This window comes from Rhinolophus ferrumequinum, chromosome 2 (genome assembly GCF_004115265.2).
Source record: "Rhinolophus ferrumequinum isolate MPI-CBG mRhiFer1 chromosome 2, mRhiFer1_v1.p, whole genome shotgun sequence".
Classification (NCBI taxonomy): Eukaryota; Metazoa; Chordata; class Mammalia; order Chiroptera; family Rhinolophidae; genus Rhinolophus; species Rhinolophus ferrumequinum.
In genome coordinates, this window is record NC_046285.1 from 8,528,475 (window position 1) to 8,549,375 (window position 20,901).

The 20,901-nt window shown below is 37.1% G+C and overlaps 1 pseudogene; it reads left to right on the forward strand.

The window, feature by feature from the left end:
* Positions 1-3,404: 3,404 nt before the first annotated feature.
* The window catches only part of LOC117037843 (lysosomal-associated transmembrane protein 4A-like), a 57,077-nt pseudogene continuing 39,580 nt past the window's right edge, over positions 3,405-20,901 (forward strand).

Below are 20,901 nucleotides of genomic sequence, written 5' to 3' on the forward strand. Positions count from 1 at the left end.
TTGTGTTCCAGATGATAGTATCATTTGAATGATAGTTAGTTGTTGTTTTTAGAAAGAGAGAATAAAATTTCAGCTCTGTGTACCAAAACTATGGTCTCATCCATTAAGGACACAGATGCAGAAGCAGGTAAAAACTATCCATGTCTGTAGTTCCTATAAGACTAGGTAATGATTAAATAAATAACTGGTTCTCATCCTACAACTCAATGTTTAACAAAGTCCAAACAGACTGCTGCCACATTTTTAAGTCAACACTGATATCTAAAATAAACACAGGCTGACTAACACACACTGGTACTTTAATGAAAATATGTTGTGGAATAGCTCCTAGCCAAAAGAAGTTACTGGGTTTTTTCTCTGGGTCACTGTTGATGAGTCAGAAGAATAATAACCCCCTAAACATTTTTTAAATGATTTCATTCAACAAACTTTCTTTTTTGAGCACTTCCTCGCAAGAACGGGGAAAGGTATGAGATTTTACCAGATGTTCAACTTAACAAGTGAGCTTGTCACAGTTTCCTAGAAGCTGGCAGAAATGGTGAACCTCCTGGGTTAGAGACTAAAGACCTCCTTACAGCATAACCAGTGGCAGCATGTGACAGGAACTCTGCGCTTAAGGAAGCCTCTTCTTTTATACCGAACAGTATGCATGCCTGTTTATCGCTATTGAGGGAGACACTTCCTCACTCTTCTAAGGCAGTTTGCTATACAAACATCCTTGAAAAATAGTTCAAAACAAAGACAGTCAATGACTTGGAAGATGTGTATAATGTGAGAAATCCAGGGAGAACTGTCCCCAACACTTATTCTCTACCAGACACTGAGAGATGCTAAGGATATGACGATTACAAGAAGGACCATGCTCTCTTGTTCCTGATAAGTCTAATATTGTTAATAAATTCAACCATGATGTTGAACTCTTAAATTCTGTCCATCGAAAATGTGGTAGCTCAGTTTGTTCAGTATCTGTCCTTAACTTGATTCTTATAATCAAGAAAATTGGTGGAGGATCCACAAGACAGACATCCTGTCCCTCAGTTCCCAACTTGTTTGCTAGTGAAGTGCCAAAGTGATTAAGTGCCAGCATAATGGAGCTAACACATTGCAACTGCATTAGAGTACAATATTGCCTCGTTTCCAAAGTGCCCAGTCCGTGGCAGGATCATCCGAACGACATAAAGATAAAGGTCATTAACAGGGGAAGTAGATAGCAGTGTTTAAAGACAGAAGTGAAAGCTGATAGAAAAATATTATGAGGCAAACCTCCCCTAATTATACTAGTGGGACTTTACTGCAAAAGAAATTGGAGTCAAGCCACACCAAAACTCAGACCAAAATAGTTGGCTCTAGTCAATGCATCAGTGATATTTAAAATATAATTTAGAGGTGAGTTTTTCTATGGGGACTTTAGCATTATCACCAGAATGTATTAAGAGAAGTTTTCAAATTCCACCGAGAATATTTAATCTGAGCCTCTGAAGACATGGATGTTTTATCCAAATCATTTCAATTTCAGTTGATTCTTTACAATGACACTTCTCATTAAGATGAGCCAGATCCCTTTCGTCTGACTTTGTTTTTACGAAGCAACTTTTCAATTGTAATTCGACCTCCCAGCAGACTTTTCACAATTGAGAGAAAATACTGACCTGAGAACATGAACATTCCAGACCTCTTAATAGCTCTATTTTTTCCCCTTTCCAAATTGGTTAATTGGCAATTAGATTTATCAATCAGGCTTCTGTGAATTCAGTTAGTACAAGCCAGTTCCTTCAGAGTCAAAAAATACCCGAGTTTCAGTGCCGGTGCCCTTAGACTCACCAGTTTCATTCTAGGAAACTAACCCACAGATATACTCACATGTGTACATAGATGTACATTGAGGTATACTCACAGAAAAAATGTTAGTAGTGATAGGGCTTAGAAGCAACTTAAGTACCCAAGCACTAGCGGAAAGGTTATATGAATGACAGCACATTCAGACAATGGAACACTAAGCAACTGTAAAGAATAATGAAGATAGTGTACGTAGCGATACGTATGGGAAAATCTCCATGATAAGTTATTAATAAATGTGCACAATTATTTATTGTGCTACCATTTGTGTAAAAAAGAAGGAAATACACACACAAATACTCATGTATATTTGTTCATGCAAATTATCTACAGAGGGTGCCAAAAAAATGTATACACATTTTAAGAAAGGAAAAAACTGTATTAAAATTTTAATACTCAATATCTACCGATAACAAAAAATGAACACGTTTCTTAAAATGTGTACACGTTTTTTGGCACCCTCTGTATTTAAATACGAAAAGGTGTTAGCAGAGGTTACCTGTGGGGAAGAAAATAGGACGGCAGGGGGATGTGAGTGGAAAGGACGCTTATGCTCTCCCACTCATCTCTCCTCTTGTACTTTTTCAATGTTTAAAACCATGGTAATGTATATTTTTAAGTGAAGAAAATTAACTGTTTGCTAATTCTAATTGTTTCCTATCCTACTTCTTCTTCATTAACCTTAATGTGGAAAGGAGGGAGGGAGGGAAGGAGAGAGAGAGAAAGGAAGGCTCCCTCGTATTCCCACCACTCAAGAAAAACCATCATTAATATTTTGGGTTAATATTTTAGTATATTGATATAACCGTCCAGTCTTTTTTCTCTGCCTTTTTCAGTTAAAAATATGGTTTCACGTTGCACGTATGCCTATATCTCCTGCTTTTGTCACTTAATATGTCACGGTTGTCATGTCACTAAATATTCTTCTACAGCATGTTGTTTAATGTTGCATTGTACTCCAGAGCATGGATATACTATAATGTATCCAATTCATCCCTTAATGTTGGATATTTAGGCATGAAGAGTTATTGTTGAGAGTTGAAAACTTAAAAACTATAATAATGAGACTGGGTTTTGTGTGTGATTTGAGACACTGGTTTCTTTCCCTAATAGTCACACTTCATTCCTAGACAATTAACACAGTTCTCTCTACTTTCTCACAACCCTGGTACCTCCCTTAGCCAAAATCATGCATGCAATATTTTATTTAAAAAAACGCCTATTGTTACCAATGAGTAACTGACAAAATGCAGTGCATTAAAAATATTTCACAACAAATTTTCACCGAACGAACAAGGACCCGCTGAAGAGCATCCATGTGTACGTGAGGTGCGAGGACGAGACAGGGGACAACGACATCTCGCTGTTGGAGCTGGAGCTGCCCATCCAGTGCCCGGATGTGGGGCTCCCAGTCTGCAAGCCGGAGAGGGACTTTGCAGAGCATATCCTCATCCCGGGGACAGGGGGCCTCCTCATTGGCTGGACACTCAATGGCTCTGAGCTGGGCAGCACGCTGACACAGATGCCAGTTACGCCCATGGACAGTGAGGAGTGAGGCAGAGCCCTCAATGTGGTGGTCACGACGAGCACCTACTGTGAGAGCGGAGCCGCCGCCAGAGGGGTACGGTGGATGGAGGGCAGCGTCGTCGCCAGAAAACACAAAGGTACCTGGTTCCTGACAGGGATTCTGTGCTCAGCATCCGCAGAAGAGTAGACATGTGTTTCTTTTCACCAAAGTTTCAAGATCCTCACTCTGGTTTAGACAAATCATGAACTGACTAAACCCAGCTAATCAGAAAGAATAAAATATGCAATGGGATTCCAAATGTTAACTGCAAGCATGGAGTTAAATTGAAATTGCAAAGCAAAACTGTTGTGACAGTTTCTGCACAACCCACCCAGTCTATAAATCATCGGTTATCGCTTAGGAGATTGTCAGAGCGCTGTGACAGTTCTTTCCTTGGAATTTTTGTTTTTACCTAAACAGAAGCCTTAAGAGAACCTGAGATATATTAAATAATAAAAACATGTCAGTTGAACATTAAAAAAAAACGTTTCACAAATTATTTGCTCATGGTTGTGACATGAATTAGAACTAAAAGATTTAGCATGCTTTAAAACCAAATTGAAGGGGTTATCTTTTTAAGTGTTTAAAAGGGATGAAGGGATGTTCATTTTATTTAACAGACGGTATAAGACAAAGTAAATTTGTCCAGAAAGCAGAACATTTGCAGAGCAAAAAGCAAGGAAGAAATGTAACATGTTTATTAAATAATGCAAACAAAGTTATCAATGGTTTGTAGCTTATGAAAACAACATAATAAGCTCTTGTATTTAACCAAGCCATTTCAAGTCACTGTTCAAAAACCACAACTCCATACAAGGCCAGGTTTATAAAGGTACAAAGCTGAAAGGAAGTTCATAGGCTTAAGTTCCCAGTTTCCCACAGTACCTGCACTCTAAGTGCTTGGAGAGGTAGGATATCTACACAGCCATCTCAGCAAGTAGGATCTGAGCAGCTGGAACCCCGCCCTTTGCTTGCAGACTAGGAGGGTCTGGGAAGAGCTTCTGTAGTGAGCAGAGTGGTGCCCTTCGTGCTAACTTGCTAAATCAATAACAAAAATCCTTATGAAAATCAAACTTATTTTTAGGAATTTGATATTATAATCAACATTTTCAAATACATTAAATTTGATCTGACTGCAAATCTTTTGATATGTATTCTGCAACACAATGTCAATATATGGTTTTTCTTTGTTCAACAAATATTTATTCAGTGGTTGGTGTCACACACCCTTTTCAGCTCTGGGGATCTAAAGATGAAAAGGGCATGGGTCTAAGATTCTCATTGTACTGTCAATAAAATAAGAAAGTCAACAAAAAGTAATTTCAACAAAAAGCAATAAGTTTTATGAAAGAAACAAATATGGGATGAAACTGAGAAAAACAAAGGGAGACCTTCTTTAGGTAGGCAGCCAGGGAGGAGCTCTCTAAGGAGGTGAGGCTTAAGCTGAGATCATTCCCCAGGAAGAGATGGAGCCAAGCTTGGGAGTGTGGGAGAAAGAACATTCCAGAGGGAACAGCCTCCAAGGGCTCTGGAGATACGTAAGACTTGGCTCATCAGAATTGCCTAAAGCTGGCAAGCATGGCAAAGATGGTGATGTAAGAGGAGTAGAATAAAATGAAGCTGAAGAAATATGGGGGAAGGAAGGTCTTAAACAGGCCTTATGGAACAGGTAGGAACTGAGACTCTTTTCAGACTGTGAGGCTAAGCATAACATTTGTAATAATGCTTTAGCAAACGTCCTGTTCCAAAAGTTAATAACATTCAAAAGTCAGTAAATTGTTTTATTTTAAGAATAAAGACATGAGAGGCTTTATTTAATGACAACTCAGGAAGCTGACAGTCATGTAGCCAAACCCAACTACAAAAATTTGATCAGGGCTAGGGTGATTATATATATCCCAGTTTGCTCTGAAGAATCCCAGTTTATACCTATATTCTCAGCATCCTTTTGTATAGCACTTGTCCCGGATAGTTCAAGGGTTTTTGTTTTAATGAAGGGTTTTTATTAGTAGGTTCATGAAAGTGAGCCAAATGGATTGGGGAGACAGGCACTTTATACTTCCAGCTTCTGCTATGGTCTTATTGCACAGTATATGACGTGCTTGTGCAATGTTGAGTTTCCACTTTAACATATGATAAAATTGGAAAGAAATCAGCAGTAACAGTAACCCATTTTTCTTTTCCCAACTCTTTCCAGAAGCAATGTAGCTAATACTTCCTTTTCAGGGCTCTCACTGATAAAATAAATGGTACTCAGTCATGAGCTTCCAGGGACAAATAACTCCTGGTCTCAGGTGGTGGTGGGAGAAACATTGCATGGCACTCACCCGGCCAACCACTTGGTATATCGGGTTGTGACATTTTCTGTAACTGCACAGTCACCAGATCAGGGAAAACGTAGGATTTTATGGGTTAGGTAAATATAAAATAGGTACAGAAACTAAAACATGAGCTATCCCGCCATAGAACTCATTATGTAATCTACGTGTTAAGTTAGTTATTGAATGATGTAAATCTGTTAGATAGAAGTTAGAAAACGTATGAGAAGGAAGAAGTGTGGGAGCGGGTCCATAGTGCCTACAGAAAAAGCTGATAGCTTTGATTAAGTGCCTCCAGCCACATATCTGTTCTTATAACAACAGATGACAAGAGGTGGTGTGGAGCAAGATAAGGATCTGAGTCAACAGACCTCCAACCCATTTTAGGAGGTCACACCCTCCCATGGAAGAGCATGCACCATTTTCCTGCCAAATCAATATGTAACTCCCTCACCTACCCAGCAAACTATAAGTCCTTGGGACAAGGGCTCTCTTTCTCTCTGGCCCTCGCCCTCTCCCCGTCTCTCTCCCTTTTTCTCCCTCCCCTTTTCTCTCTCTCTCTCTACCCCTCTCCCTATCTCCCCCAACTTGGCTAGGCCTGTTCTCTTCCCTGAGAACGTATCACTAATAAACCCTGCTTGCATATTAATCAGCTTGCTGATCTTTGATTCTTCACTGCGTTAGCAAGAAGAACCAAAACTCCCGTAAAATCCATGACTATTTATTTTATTGATTGACAATGTTTTTATTATTATTATTATTATTTTACAATAAACGCTTCCAATAGCAATAACCTCAAGGAAATGAAAGTATGAGTTTAATGAAAAGTACAGATTTTTCATTTTTCATGAGAGTTAATCATGAAAGTGAAACTTGCACAAAATGTATACATTTACTATCTGCTATGGGACCCACAGTGATAGCACTTGAAAATGAGGAGATAACAAATCTGTTGAAAAATCATCAGAGTCTATTTCAAAGTTAATAGTTAATTTAAGTAGATTGGGATTCAATACAACAGCTGCAGCTTCAGAAGGTACATTTACACCCCCTCTTTTGAAGCATGACTTTTCATTTAGAGCAAATGACCCTTTTCTTATTTTAATTTTGTTCTTTTTTATTCCAAGTTTTCTCAGGTACATTCACTTATAAAGTGATAGCTGATAATGGTTTGATTCCATTAGCATAAGAACTTGCTCGACAGTTAAATGATGCCAATTTTATGTCAATGTCATCACACATGTGAAATATAAATCCCAATAACTCTAACAATAGTTGAAGCTTTTCATCCAATTTTTCATGGAATCAAGGTAACAGTTTTAGGATTTTATTTTGTTGAAAATGAGACATCTGAAATTATTGTGAACGCTATTGTACATTCAGTCACAAGGTCCAACACTAGGATTAAATTATTTGTTTTTGCTGCCGTAATATGTTTACAAATCTTGGTGGTATACAGAATTGTGGAAAAAACAATGCTCGTATTAAATTAAAGCTATGGAGCATAAATGTACTGCAGTCGATTGCCATGCACATGATTCATGATTGTGTTGAAACGAGCTTTGGTATTCTATCAACTGAAATGGAAGCTATGTTGTCAAAATTTACAAAATACACAGTTAACATAATTGAACTACATGTGACACTGATGTTGTAGCAAGAACATACTCACTATGGTAGTGTGTGAATTTACTCTTTGCTGTTGTGGACAAAAAAGGGGCCACGTACTAAACCTGACAAGCTCAGGGGAGGTCAGCATGGCAGGCTCTACAAACACAGAGACCAAAATTAACCACATAGGATGGTCTGAACATAAAAATTCCTAACTGAAAATGGGTCATGCCCGGTAGTCACATCCTTGGCCTGTGTCTCTCCAGTTTACTTTTTATCCAATCCCAGAAATTTCTCAACTTTGCTTTCTCCCACCCCCTTAATCTACCACCAATGGTTTCATGTAACCCTCTTCCTTTAATCCTAATGTATAAAATAAATTGCAAAACCGCCATTTTCCAGAGCATGTTCTCAATCTGTTGAGATTTTGCTTGCTGGCAATTGTCATCAGTTTGGCTTAAATAAACCCTCTTATAAGTTTTCTCTTAGGCTGTTTGTTTTTTCATTGACACTGTCCAACATTTATTAGATTTTATAAACATTTGAGTCTTTGGAGAACAAATTTCTAACTCGTCATAAGTGTCCTGTAACGACATTGAACATTTTTCATAAATGTGTCATTTAAATTTTGGTTGCATTTTGTTCAAAATCAGTTGGAAATCTTTAATCAAAGTATGAATGTAGCACCCTAAAACTTCAGCTTTTACATTTTAGTGAATTGTAATTATTAAAAATAAAGCTTGCAAACAAGGAAATATTGAAATTAAGCCTTACAAAAGCAAGGGAGGAGCTGAACAAAATAAACAATGAGAATCTAAATGGTTTACAAGATTTAATTTTAAAATTCTGTAACTGTGTTTTGAACTATTTTGACTTACATGAAGGGATATTTAGTGGACTTCTTATTTTTTATTGCATAAATTTGTATTTTATACCAGAATAAAATAAAATTCAGAAGGCTTGTTTTTCGCAGCATCTGTATTGGTTAAAACACTCAAAAGAATCATAATGTAAAGAATTTTTTGTTTTTTGCCTTTTAAAAAATATTTGTCAAAGGTGCAAAATTGATTCTCAAAGGAGGCAAAAAAGACAGTACCTATAAAAATATTTGGATTTAAATATTTATACATTTTAATGTAAAAAAATAAAATTAGAACTGAAATTCTCTTCCACTTTGCTTGGAGCTTACCAGGTATTATACAGACCTTAACTTTCTTTTTTTTTTTAAGATCCTCAAAAGTTTGCCTGAAGATATTCCTTTATTTATTTTTTTTCAATTATAGTTGACATTCAATATTACTTTATATTAGTTTCAGGTGTACAGCATAGTGGTTACATATTTATATAATTTATGCAGTAATCTCCCTGATTAGTTTAGTATCCACCCGGCACTATATATAGTTATTACCATATTATTGAATATATTCCCTATGCTGTACTTTACATCCCCGTGTACCTTGCAACCACCAATTTGTACTTCTTAATCCCTTCATCTTTTTCGCCCAGTCCCCCAACCCCTCTCCCATCTGGTAACCATCAGTTTGTTCTCTGTATCTATGAGTCTCTTTCTGTTTTATTTGTTGTTTATTTTGTCCTTTAGATTCCACAGATAAACCTTAGCATTTTTAATATTTCAATTTAGAATATTACTATCTACAAAAAAAAGGTGCTAACAACTTCAAATTAATTAACCATAAAATGCAAATTTGAAGGGGATTTCAGGTAATTTTATAAAAAATTAAAAATAAAAAGACCCTATTGAAAATACAGTCTTCAGAAAAAATACCTATAATGTAGTATTAGAGATAGATTACATCTAAGAAACTTATTAAAGTATATTATCATATGCCATGGATAATTATTCTTATGTTATTTTTTCATTCAAATATCCCTATAAAGAAGTTTCTTAAAATTTTACTTCAATGTATATGGACATGCTATTTTTATTTTTAGAAGCAATTTTATTTTTGAAAACAGTTTTTTAATAGAACTACATTATAAATTCAATAGTATTATAAAATTAATTTATCATTTAAGAGCAGTTTTTTGTTTTTGTTTTTGTTTTTAATTTTTATTGGGTAACTGTGTTTTTCCAGGACCCATCAGCTCTACCTCAAGTCATTGTCTCCAATCTCGTTGTGGGGGGTACACCTCAGCTCCAGGTCAAGTTGTTGTGTTCAATCTAGTTGTAGAGGGCGCAGCTCACTAGCCCATGTGGGAATCGAACCGGCTACCTTGGTGTAATGAGCACTGTGCTCTAACCACTGAGCAAACCGGCCACCCAACAACAGTTTTTAAACTGTATGTTTTTCATTATTTTTAACAGTCTCTTTTATTGTTAAAAATGTCCTGGTCTGCATGATAAGTTAATTATATAGTCACCCTAGCTAGGACAGCCTCTCCTTGCAGGAATAAGTCTAAGGCACAGGCCTGAAATTCCTGGGTGCTGAAGCTAGCTGGGAACTCCTCCATGGACATCAGGTTTCAGGAGCACAAATTCTCTGAGGTCTTCTACATTTAAAAGATCTCCTGACTATGTTTCCCTTGGTACATGGCTCTATCATAGAGGAGCTTGAAAAATACTGATCAACCTTTGTTCTCCAAGGCTGGTCTCTCAGTCTACAGCAGATGTAGGTCACGCACCCCTGAATCCTCCTTAATTAAAGGGCACATAACAAGCAAGTCTGCCCTTCCGGTGGTGAGTCTCCGGTGTTGAGGATAAGGAGAATGGGAGAAAGCATGCCAACGAAAGACCGGCAAGAATCCCACGAAAACATTGGCAAAAAGAAGTGTTTTGAAAGAAAGAGCTTGAGGGCCAAATATAAGAAAACAATTAATTGTAGGAGTTGGCTGTGATCCTTGCTGAAAGTTTCTAAGCTAAGTTTAAAAACAATTAAGGAGAATAAAGGAAACACAATTTCCCTTATAAGCCATTTGATTTACTCAAAGGCCTTGCTCCACAAAACACATTTAACTCCAATGTTTTCTCAACTACAAAAATCCAAAATTCTATTTTCACAGAGTGGAATGTCCAGCTCCACCCTGAAATAGCTGAGTTCAAATGTGCTTAGCAATTTCCATTTCTCACGGTTTCTACCTCTCAGAAGTGGAAACTCTAGGATAGATGAATTATGATTCCTGTCACGGGAAACAAAAATTAGCTAAAATTCAAGAAAGTTAGCTAAATCATATATAAATCCTATTTTTAAAGGGAAGGACAAATCAAATACACCCTTCATCATGTTACTTCTACAAAATTATTCTAGTTTCCTTTAGGCTAGAACTTCTGAGACATTCCTTTTCCAGGCTCTCAATAACACAGCCCCACCAGCTTCTCCATCTTTATATTCTTCTAACTCTTAATCAAGAATTTTCACTCTTGTCATCTGGCCTCCTCACTGTTCCTCAAACATTCACGCCCTATCTTGCTTTCCCCAACTGGAAGCCATCTATTCATGACAACTTTAATCTATCTAAAGATTACCGTGCTTTAAGTACCACGTCCGCTCTCTCTTCCACCATAAAGCCCTCTCAGCCTGATCCAGCTCACAGCGATTTTTCATTTTTGGAAATTTATGTCAAATCACTTCACCTCTGTTCATCCTCATGTTTTTATCTGTAAATCATCGTCTACTTTTTAGTGTGGTTTGTGAGGACTGAATAAGATGACACACACGCTTGTCACTAACTATCAAGCAATATTTGCCATTGCATTGAGGAAAAGAGAGACATTATGGAGAGGCACAGAAGTATTGTGGAGAGTCCTTTGGGTCTGCCAGCGTTGGGTTCCAACATCATTTAAGTTCCTGAACTTATAAAGTGGAAATAATAATTTCTCTCTCATAGAGTGGGGTGAAGACCAATGAAGAGAATGTAGGTGAGCCCCTCCGGGCCCTGGTACACTCAGCTTGGTGTTTTTCCTCCTTATTGCCTTAGAGGTAATTCATTCATTCACTTACATTCAGAAGGGTAAACGATCAATGGATTAAATGATTAATCCAAGTTCAAAAGCCAATAATGGTGAAGCCTGTGACAGCTTCTAGATTGCTTTTCTATTTTATTAAGCTCTTATTTCCTTATTTCCAAGCCAGATGATAAGAGTGTTAAGACCAATCCATGTCGTAAACTTTATTTTTGTACCCTGACACCTAGCAGGTGTTCAGGAAATGTGTGCTTTGTTCACAGGAGTGGATTCACTTTCCATAACTTAGAGAGGAGAGAGAAAAAAGCCACAACCATATACAAGCAATCTGGATAACTAAAATACATGTGGTAAAAGTAAGTTCTATTCTAAACCATTGTTATGCCTCAACATTGTAGTTAAATAATAGGTAAATAAACGATGCTACATCCTTGTTCTGTAATACAATGCCGGCATGGCACTGATATGAATAGAGCTTTAGGATATAAGTTGCGGGGGGGACACAAAGTGCAAAATAGTATGTAATTTATCGTATCATTTGTATAAATAATGGCGGAGGGGAGAATGTACGATATTATTTGAATATATGAATATATATGTCTTTCTGTGTGTGTGTGTGCGCACACACACAGATATATATAATATATATAATTTATAGACCATATCTTCAAGGAAATTTAGCAACTGGTAATGGAGATTGCCTCAGAGAAGGAGAACCATACGGCTTGTGGTGTGCAGGTGGGAGGGAGACATTAATTTTATACCTTTTGAACTATCTTATTGTATTTTTTTAAATTACATTAAATTTAAAATGCCTTATTTTTTATCAGCAGCTCTATTTCACTATCCTTTTATTTTTCTTTGGTTTTCACTTTGGCCTCCTATGTGGTCTAGACAAAAACTCGTCTTGTAAATAATAACATTCCGTACAGCTCTGTTTTTGTTTTTGTTTTTTGACATGGGCTTAATTTCAAAGACCCCAAACCTTGTTATGCAGTGGTGTGCTGGTAAATGCTTAACACCCAGCTGTCTAAGTATAGCTTCACCATGAATATTGGTTGTTACTTTTATGTACACAAGTAATGGAAGTAAAACAATAATGATATATATCAGAATTTACCTTGTTCATCAATGATGTGAGCAACTTATTTACTAAATTGTATAATAGCTTTCAAATGCCGGAAGAATAATTTCCCAATTTCTATGCTAGTCACAATGTAATAGCTACAGCTATGACACATTTTAAAAATTAATCTGCATAATTATGATGTTCTCCATCACGTTAAGTCTGGAAAATTAACAAAATAATCATCAAACCCTGATTCATAGCTTTTGCCAAGTTTTATGGTATAAATTTTCCCATCAAGGTTGATTTAAAATATTACATCACTGAATTGGGAAGAAATGTGGCAACACATCTCTATATAGTATTTCCATCATACAGATACAATAGATATAAATAACCTTGAAAGCCTAGACGATAGCATAATATAGTAAAATAATTAGGCAGTATTGAGTACTTATTGACCTTGTTTTTAATATCATATGTTTAATTGAAAGTTTATATTATTTAATTTTTATAACAACTATGTCTAACTTCTAAAGAGTTAACAATCAGCGCTTATGAGTCTGAACAAGTCAGCTCCAGCACAGTGCTACTCCCATGGAAAGAGAAGGTCACTAGGTTAATAGAACATCCCTGAATATTTCTCTATGATAGAAGCATGCTAAGAATGTATTTTGATAAAAGGGTATCAGCATTTAGCCAGCAGAGAAGGACCTGCTGACTTTACCCTGAATAAAGAGAAATGCTAATTCTTGTCAATCACAATTCAAATCTCAACACTAAACAGTTTCAAAAGAGACAAGTGCCCTGGTGTCCCTTTCAGCTCAAACATTCTCACAATTTAAGGTTCTGTGCTCCAACTACTGTCTATGCACCTTCAACAAGGTACTTGGTCTCTCTGAGTCTCCCTTTCTTCATCTGTAAATTGGGAAAAAAAGAATGACTTGTGACATGGTTGTGAGGAAATGAAAAACCATCAGTGGTTTATCAGAAACAGGCCAATGTCCAACAGCAGATGAATAAATAAGCAAATTGTGGTTTACCATATGGTTGGATACTATTCAGCAACAAAGAGGAATGAACTCTTGGTATATACAACACGGGTAAGTCTCAAAATCAAAACGCCGAGTGAAAGAAGCCAGATAAAAAAGTGTATATACTGTGTGAATCATTTTTATAAAATTTTAGAAAATGCAAGCTAATCCATGGTGACAGAAAGCAGATCAGTGGTTGCCTGGTGAGGGATGTAAGGAAGGGATGAGAAGGAAGAATTACAAAGGAACACATTTGGGGGGTAATGGAAATCTGTGTCATCTTGATTGTGATGATGGTTTGTTCCCTAGGTGTAGACATATGTCAGCTCTTATCACACCGTACACTTTCAATAGATGTAGCTTACTGTATGTCAGTTATACCTTCATAAGCTATTAAGTAATAGGAGAGACCAATAAAGAGTGTTTTGCTCCATGATTCTGAATTCTTGGTGAATCTCGTCATTCAAGAAGATGCTAACAGCTCTGCATCAGTTTTCCTTAGCAATGCTTTCCCACTATGAAGGAAATGCAGTTTTTAAACAGTCTGTGCCCTTCTTATATCTATGAGATCAATTCTCATGGCAGAGACTCCTAAGCTGTCAAGTTTCAAACACTCGAATACTTGCAGTGTGTGTTCATTGTTTTAATTTTATGGTTCCAAACTCTGTGAACTCCTCCCTTCTCATGACTCTTCCCCCCTTTTATAGGAGTCCGGCACTACTTGTGCAATCTGCTGTTTGCCTAAGTCATGGACCTAGTTTCTGGGAAAGAAACAACACAAAACTACATCTAACTATGTTACGTGACAAAATTGGCTGGAGTCAGTGTTTCTAAAAGATTCAGGCCACTAAGTTTCATACGATACGTATAAAATTTTATAGTTTTGAAGTAATATGTTCACCTGATAGAGAGGGTGCCCAAAAAATGTACACACATTTTAAGAAAGGAAACCTGTGTTAAAATTGTCATACTCAGTATACACCAATAACAAAAGATGAACACAAGTCATGTTTGACTTCTGCAATTACAAGAGGTGCTCAACGTGGTTACCATCAGTGTCCAGATGCTTCTGATTATGGCAAACTACCGCTTGAGCAACGTTGACCAAAGTGTCCACTTGTCTACATTGTTTTGCCCTCCCCCCCCGCGGTAGTTAAAAGTGCAGGACGGTATGTAATGAAAAGTTCCTGCTCCTTCTGACCGACCATTCCCTGGTGGTGAGCGATGTTACCAGACTTTCCTTGTGTTTGCAGATATAAATGGAACTGCATACATGTATCTTCTTCACTCCCACCCCCTTTAAAACCCAGCAATCTGTGTTTCAACAAGGCTTCCGGGTAATACCATCACACACTGCAGTTTGAGAACCACTGACCTTACATAATCCATCCCCTTGGGCGTTTCAGTTATAAATGACAGGTATCTTTGGCCAAAATTCCTGAAGCGGGAATTACAGAGCCTGCCTCTGGGCTGCAAAACAGGGGGCGGGAAGCCATTGCAGAGTATCTTCTCATACTATGATTGCTGTTTTAATGTGATTCTGCTTTTCAAGAATCTTGATGAAATCCTTACACGTATGAGCCCTCTTCAATTCTGTTCTGTGTAGACTTAACTTTGATCCTTTTATGAAACTGTGATAAAATATTATCAAGAGAACCAAAAGGCAATTATTAATTTCATCAGCCTAGTGACAGTTTTCCTGATCCGGGACCTGGATAAAGTGATTAGCTGCCCATTTAACAACGACATGACAAACAAGGTATGAACAAATAAGTCCGTGTTTGCAGGATGAACTTCCCAATAGTCAAAGATACCAAAGGAACTTAGGTGTCCATGGGCATGGCAAGTAAAAATCAGACTGCGCAGCTCTTTCACCTGCCCACGAGTCGAAGAAGAAATAAGTCTGAAATCCCCCTAGAAATTCCTGATGGATTGAGAAGCACTTGTCTCTATGTAAAAAAAACCAACATTAGATGTCTCACGGCACATTGTGGTTGCTTAAAATACAGAAATTAGTAACCAGATTTCGATTAGAGGCTTGATTTGAATTCTTTCAATGAATTCAATGGTACTAATTTGAGTTTAAAACAATATTTATTCTCCCCTTTCTAGATATCTTGGCCAGCTCATTTTCAGAATGTAGAAAACAGAATTAGGAGGCAAAATCTGGACCTTTCTGAAGCAACAAAAGTTATCTCTAAATGGTGCTGTAGTTCCTGGTGGCTCAAGTGCAAATGCTGGCTCGTTCTCATCCTTTAAATGTCATCTCACCTTAGATGTCTTGTCTCACAGGCCTTCCCAAATATTCTAAGTAGTTCCTTGTTGATCATTTTCTGCTTGGTTCCAATATTAACACATTCTTAATCGTTGATTTGTGTCGTACCCACACACAGTCTTTCCCCTTTCCTGAAACGGGAGTTTCATGAGGGCAGGGCACAGGCTCCAGCACCACACACCCTGACACCCAGCCTGGGGCCAGGTACACCTGTTGATTGAGACACCTTCAGAGATAAGCTAAGAGTTCAAATCAGGGACCTCCATACTGACCCTCTTCTTTTCATGCTGGCTTCCCTTTATATTTAATGGAGACACATACTTGAAATTTCTCCAGATATGCTCAGCTCAGGCCCTTATCAGCTCTGCTTTATTTGGTCTACCAACTCACTCTCATGGGGGCTCCGGAAGGGTAAATGAAACCCCATGGGGTAATGTGATTACCCCATACTAGAATTTACTCAGAAAATGAGTAAATACCTACGTAGCTAAATTTCGGTAACTTCATGCCTTCAGTTGTTCAACAAAGATAAAGCTAAAGATAGTAGCTCATTGTCAAACTGAAATAAGCAATTAAGTGACATCTTTGTGGTATTTACCTAGACTAGAGACAGAGGATATTTGTCCCTGTATGCACCCTTCCTCATCTCTCTTGTCTCACAAGACCTCCAGAGAAAGTTTTTGCTTTAAAGCCAGCCCTGGTTCCCCCACATCAACCCTGAAAACTGGGGGTTCCTTTTCTCCACACCACTCAGCCTCAGGCCAGCACTTACCTGGGGCAAAGCTCTTGAGAGCAGGCATTTTCATTTTTCTGGTAACAAAACTAAAAGTTTATGGTTACACAGAAACATGGTAGTGCATGAGAAACACAGAAAATGCCAATCAGGCAAGTATGAACACTGAAACCACTAACTTCCCACAGGAAAAGATAAGAAGCATCAACATTCTGGCATCTCTTCCCAGAAAATTTTTATTTTAGGTACTTATTTATCTCTATAAGTACAGAAATAGCAATGATGCATTTTCAAAAGGAAACATCTTTTAATCTGCCAAAAACATTTACTTTTTTACAAAACAGCTACAATTTTTGTTCGAGTAGGAGGAGAAGGATGATTTGTTGGTTTATTCATGGCCATACCCCAGCACTTACAATGGTCTTTGGCTCAATAACTGTTTGAATGAATGAAAGCAAATGACAACACTCTGTTAAACAAGAAAGCTGCTCTATGTTGAGAATGTCCATGTATTTCTCTTTCTTTGTCTAACATTTCCCTGTGTGCAACCTTTGGGCAATTCTTCCAAACAAATTTTCGACTCCCTGTTCAGGGATGTCTTTAAAAGTGCCTTGGAATCTTTATGGAGAGCATGTCTAGGGTCTTCGACCAAAGTTTAAGGGGTTTAACTGAAAAAGCTAAGTCAATGGAAAGCCCAGATCTTTGTTTATTCAGAAATAAACAAAACTTTTGAGTGTCTGGCCTCGTCAGAATATAAAGGAATAAAAAGCTGTTCGTTTGAATTCCTAAAGGCTTAGCCTTGTAGAGTTGCTTGAGTGTTGTCTATTTTTAAAGTATGTGTGTACTGGGGTGAGGGGTGGGAGTGAAGAACAAAATCACATCACATGTCTCCTGCCGTTTTCTGTATAGAATTTCCACCCCAAAATGTTTCTATTTAAATCTAACTTTGAGAAACAATCAGACAAATCCAGGTTGAGGGGTATTCTGGCCAGGAATTGCAGTAGAATTTAGAGATGACATTTTTTTCTACTGCCTCCTATGTCTATTGTCTAGATTATGAAAATGAGCTAGCCAGGAAGTACACTCTTTTGCTGGGGAAATTAAACTAATTTGATATAGATCATGGCCAAGGCCCATTCGTTATCTAATTACCAGGAACATCTCTCCTTGATTAAACTTTGTTGACCTCATTATCTTCGACCAGAAGCCAAGAAAATGCAGCTGTCCCTAGAATATATATTCCTGAGCTAACGAAATAAAAACCAGAGTCACAATGTACAATTTGAAGTGCTCTCTTTTTCACTCCTAATCACCTTGTCTCTCTCAAGCACTCATCATCTGACAACATAGTGGCATTTTGGAGTTTTTCTCTTCTCTCTGTCAGCACCACTGTGCAAAGTGGGCCTGGCTATAGAATGAAGGTGATTTCGGTTTAGGAGAGGTTTGAGATGTGGTTTTCTCATGAAGCAAAGGAGGCTCCCACCGGTTCTAAAATACATTTACCATCAGAAGTCTAAGGTGGAGAAAAAAGTAGGAGACATCCTTCCTTTTCATCTTCCCACTCTACCATTGCCTTGGGAGGGTTCAACATCTGCCATTCCATTGTAACACTCAGAAATATTACCAAGAAAGACAGTTGAGTTCATCAGAGTTCGGTTGGCTGAACTGAATTTAGATTACTTTTATTAGTTCATTAATTCAATCTATTTTTATTGAATTCCTGCTATATTTGGGAATTCTAGAAGATATGGAGCTATAAGTAGAAGAGTGGAGGTCACTGATGGGGTGGGCAGCCATTACACAGCGTGTATATAATTATGTAATTTGTTATTAATACTTCATTAGGATTGAGAAAAGGGCTAGAAGAGAGAAGCATGCCATGCTGTGAGAGCATAGGACAGAGGGCCTAATCCCATCAGGTGAAAGCGGAAATGCCTACTGGAAGAAACGCTATTGACCTGGGATTTGGAGTAGGAATAGGAGTTGACCTGAAGGAGAGTGGTGTGCAAAGGACGGTGGTCTCTGAGAGAAGGTCAAAGTGGTGGGTTGCAGAGTGCTCTGGGACACCTGGCAAGTCAAGGTAAGCAGAGGTCAGATGATACAAGGCCTTGCAGATGGGTTCAGGCTTCTAGTTTTAATCCTGACAGCAATGGGAGGCCCCTGAACGGTTTACACAGGTGAGTGACACTGCAGAAGAGGGAACCTGGGGGCTTTCAGAAATTATCCTTGTACATAAATTTTTGCCATTCAAATTACTAGGTTGGTGCAAAAGTAATTGTGCTTTTTGCAATTATTTTTAACCCTTTAAACCTCAATTACTTTTACACCAACCTAACACTTCACCAAAATATATTCTTAAATGGAAAATTATTTAGGTCAAAGGATATTTTTTTGTTGCTGTTTTTACTTTTTATTATGAAAATTTTACACATATGAAAAATAGAGAGAATAGCAAAATGAATCCCCATGTAACCATCCCCAGCTCCCACAATGATCAATATATAACCAATAACTTTTCGTCCATATTCCCATGCAGGCACATCCAATCTCCAACAGATCATTTTGAAGAAACTTTAGGCACCATTATCTTATCTGTAAATATTTCAATGTGTTCTAACATATAAAAAACCTTTTTTTTTTTACCTTAACTGTAATACCATAATTACATCTAATAATAATAATAATTTTTAATATGGCTAAATATTCATATAGAGTGGTTTAAAATTTTTGTAAAGCTTTGGATACACATTGTTAAACTGACTTTTGGAAAGTCTAAACAAATTTATCTTTTCTAAACCATGTTTAAGACTGACTACTCACTGCAGTTTTTGTCAAAATTATGTATCACTTTTCTTCCTTTCCCAATTTAATAAATGAAAAATGATATTTTGTTGATATTCAAATTCGCATTTTTTATTACCAGTGTGGTTGAACATTTTTTCATAAGCTTATGGACTATTTATATTTCTTTTGTGCATTGTCTGTTCCTGGCCCTTGAACAATCACCAATTATAATTTTCATGTTTTCTGAGTGACTTGCATGACATGTGTTAGAGATGTGGCAAGATTTTTCCCATTTGTTGTTTACTAGAATCTTAGCACTGTCAGGAAGCTCAGAATATCATCCAAAGAAACAAAGAAAGAAATCTGAAGTTTAAAACCCTCAGAGTCATGCAGTCCTACGTCTACCCTGAACTTCAGTACTTTGCATGAATTGCTCCAGCATCATCTCAGCCATGGAGCTATTTGGCTTCTGTTAAATATTTCTAATAATAACAACTTCACTATTTCAGAGGCATCAGCCTTGAATATGGGCTGTAATTATCAAAAAACGCCTTACATTGACCTGAAGTCTTTACATTTAACTTAGTAACTTCTACCAGGTTCTATAGGTAGATAGAACTTACTAAGTATACCTGTTTTTTTTAAAGTTTAAGGAATTCTTAATTTTGAAACCGTGCTGTACAAGAAATATTCTTTGCTTAAGCCAAGAGTCTCATAATATAAGAAGAATTTTGTTAATATTTTGTTATACTATAAAGATTAAACTTTTTACTTATATTTTTATTATTTTCAGGTGTACAAAACAACACAGTGATTAGACATTTATATACATCACAAAGTAACAACTGCAATAAGTTTATTACCTGTCTGATGCCATACAGTTACTACAATATTGTTGACTATATCCCTGTGACTATTTTTCAATTATAGTTGACATTCAATATTATTTTATATTAGTTTCAGGTGTACAGCATAGTGGTTAGACATTTATATAATTTATGAAGTGATCTCCTGATAAGTCTAGTACCCATCTGACACTACACATAGTTTTTAAAATATTATTGACTCTATTCCCCATACTGTACTTTACATCCCATGACTATTTTGTAACTACCAATTTGTACTTCTTAACCCCTTCACCTTTCTCACCAAGCTCCCCAACCTTCCTCCCATCTAGTAATCATTAGTTTGTTCTCTGTATCTATGAGTCTGTTTCTGTTTTGTTTGTTCAATTACTTTGTTCTTTAGATTCCACATATAAGTGAGATCATATGGTATTTGTCTTTCCCAGTCTGATTTATTTCACTTATCATAATACCCTCTAGGTCCATCCATGTTATCATAAATGATAAGATTTCATTATTTGTGGCCGAATAAGTTTCCATTGTATATACATACCACCTCTTTTTTATGCAATCATCTATTGATGGGCACTTAGATTGCTTCCGTTTCTTGGGTATTACAAATAGCACTGCAGTGAACATAGGGGTGCATATATCTTTTTAAATTAGTGTTTGGATTTCTTTGGATAAATACTCAGGAGAGGAACTGCTGATCATAAAGTAGTCCTATTTTTAATTTTTTGAGGAACCTCCATACTGTTTTCCATAGTGGCTGCACCAATGTTCAATTCCATCAACAGTGCACGAGGGTTCCCTTTTCTCCACATCCTTGCCAACACTTGTTTGCTGATTTATTGGTGATGGCCATTCTGACAGGTGTAAGGTTTATTAAGTATACTTCTAAATAATCTCC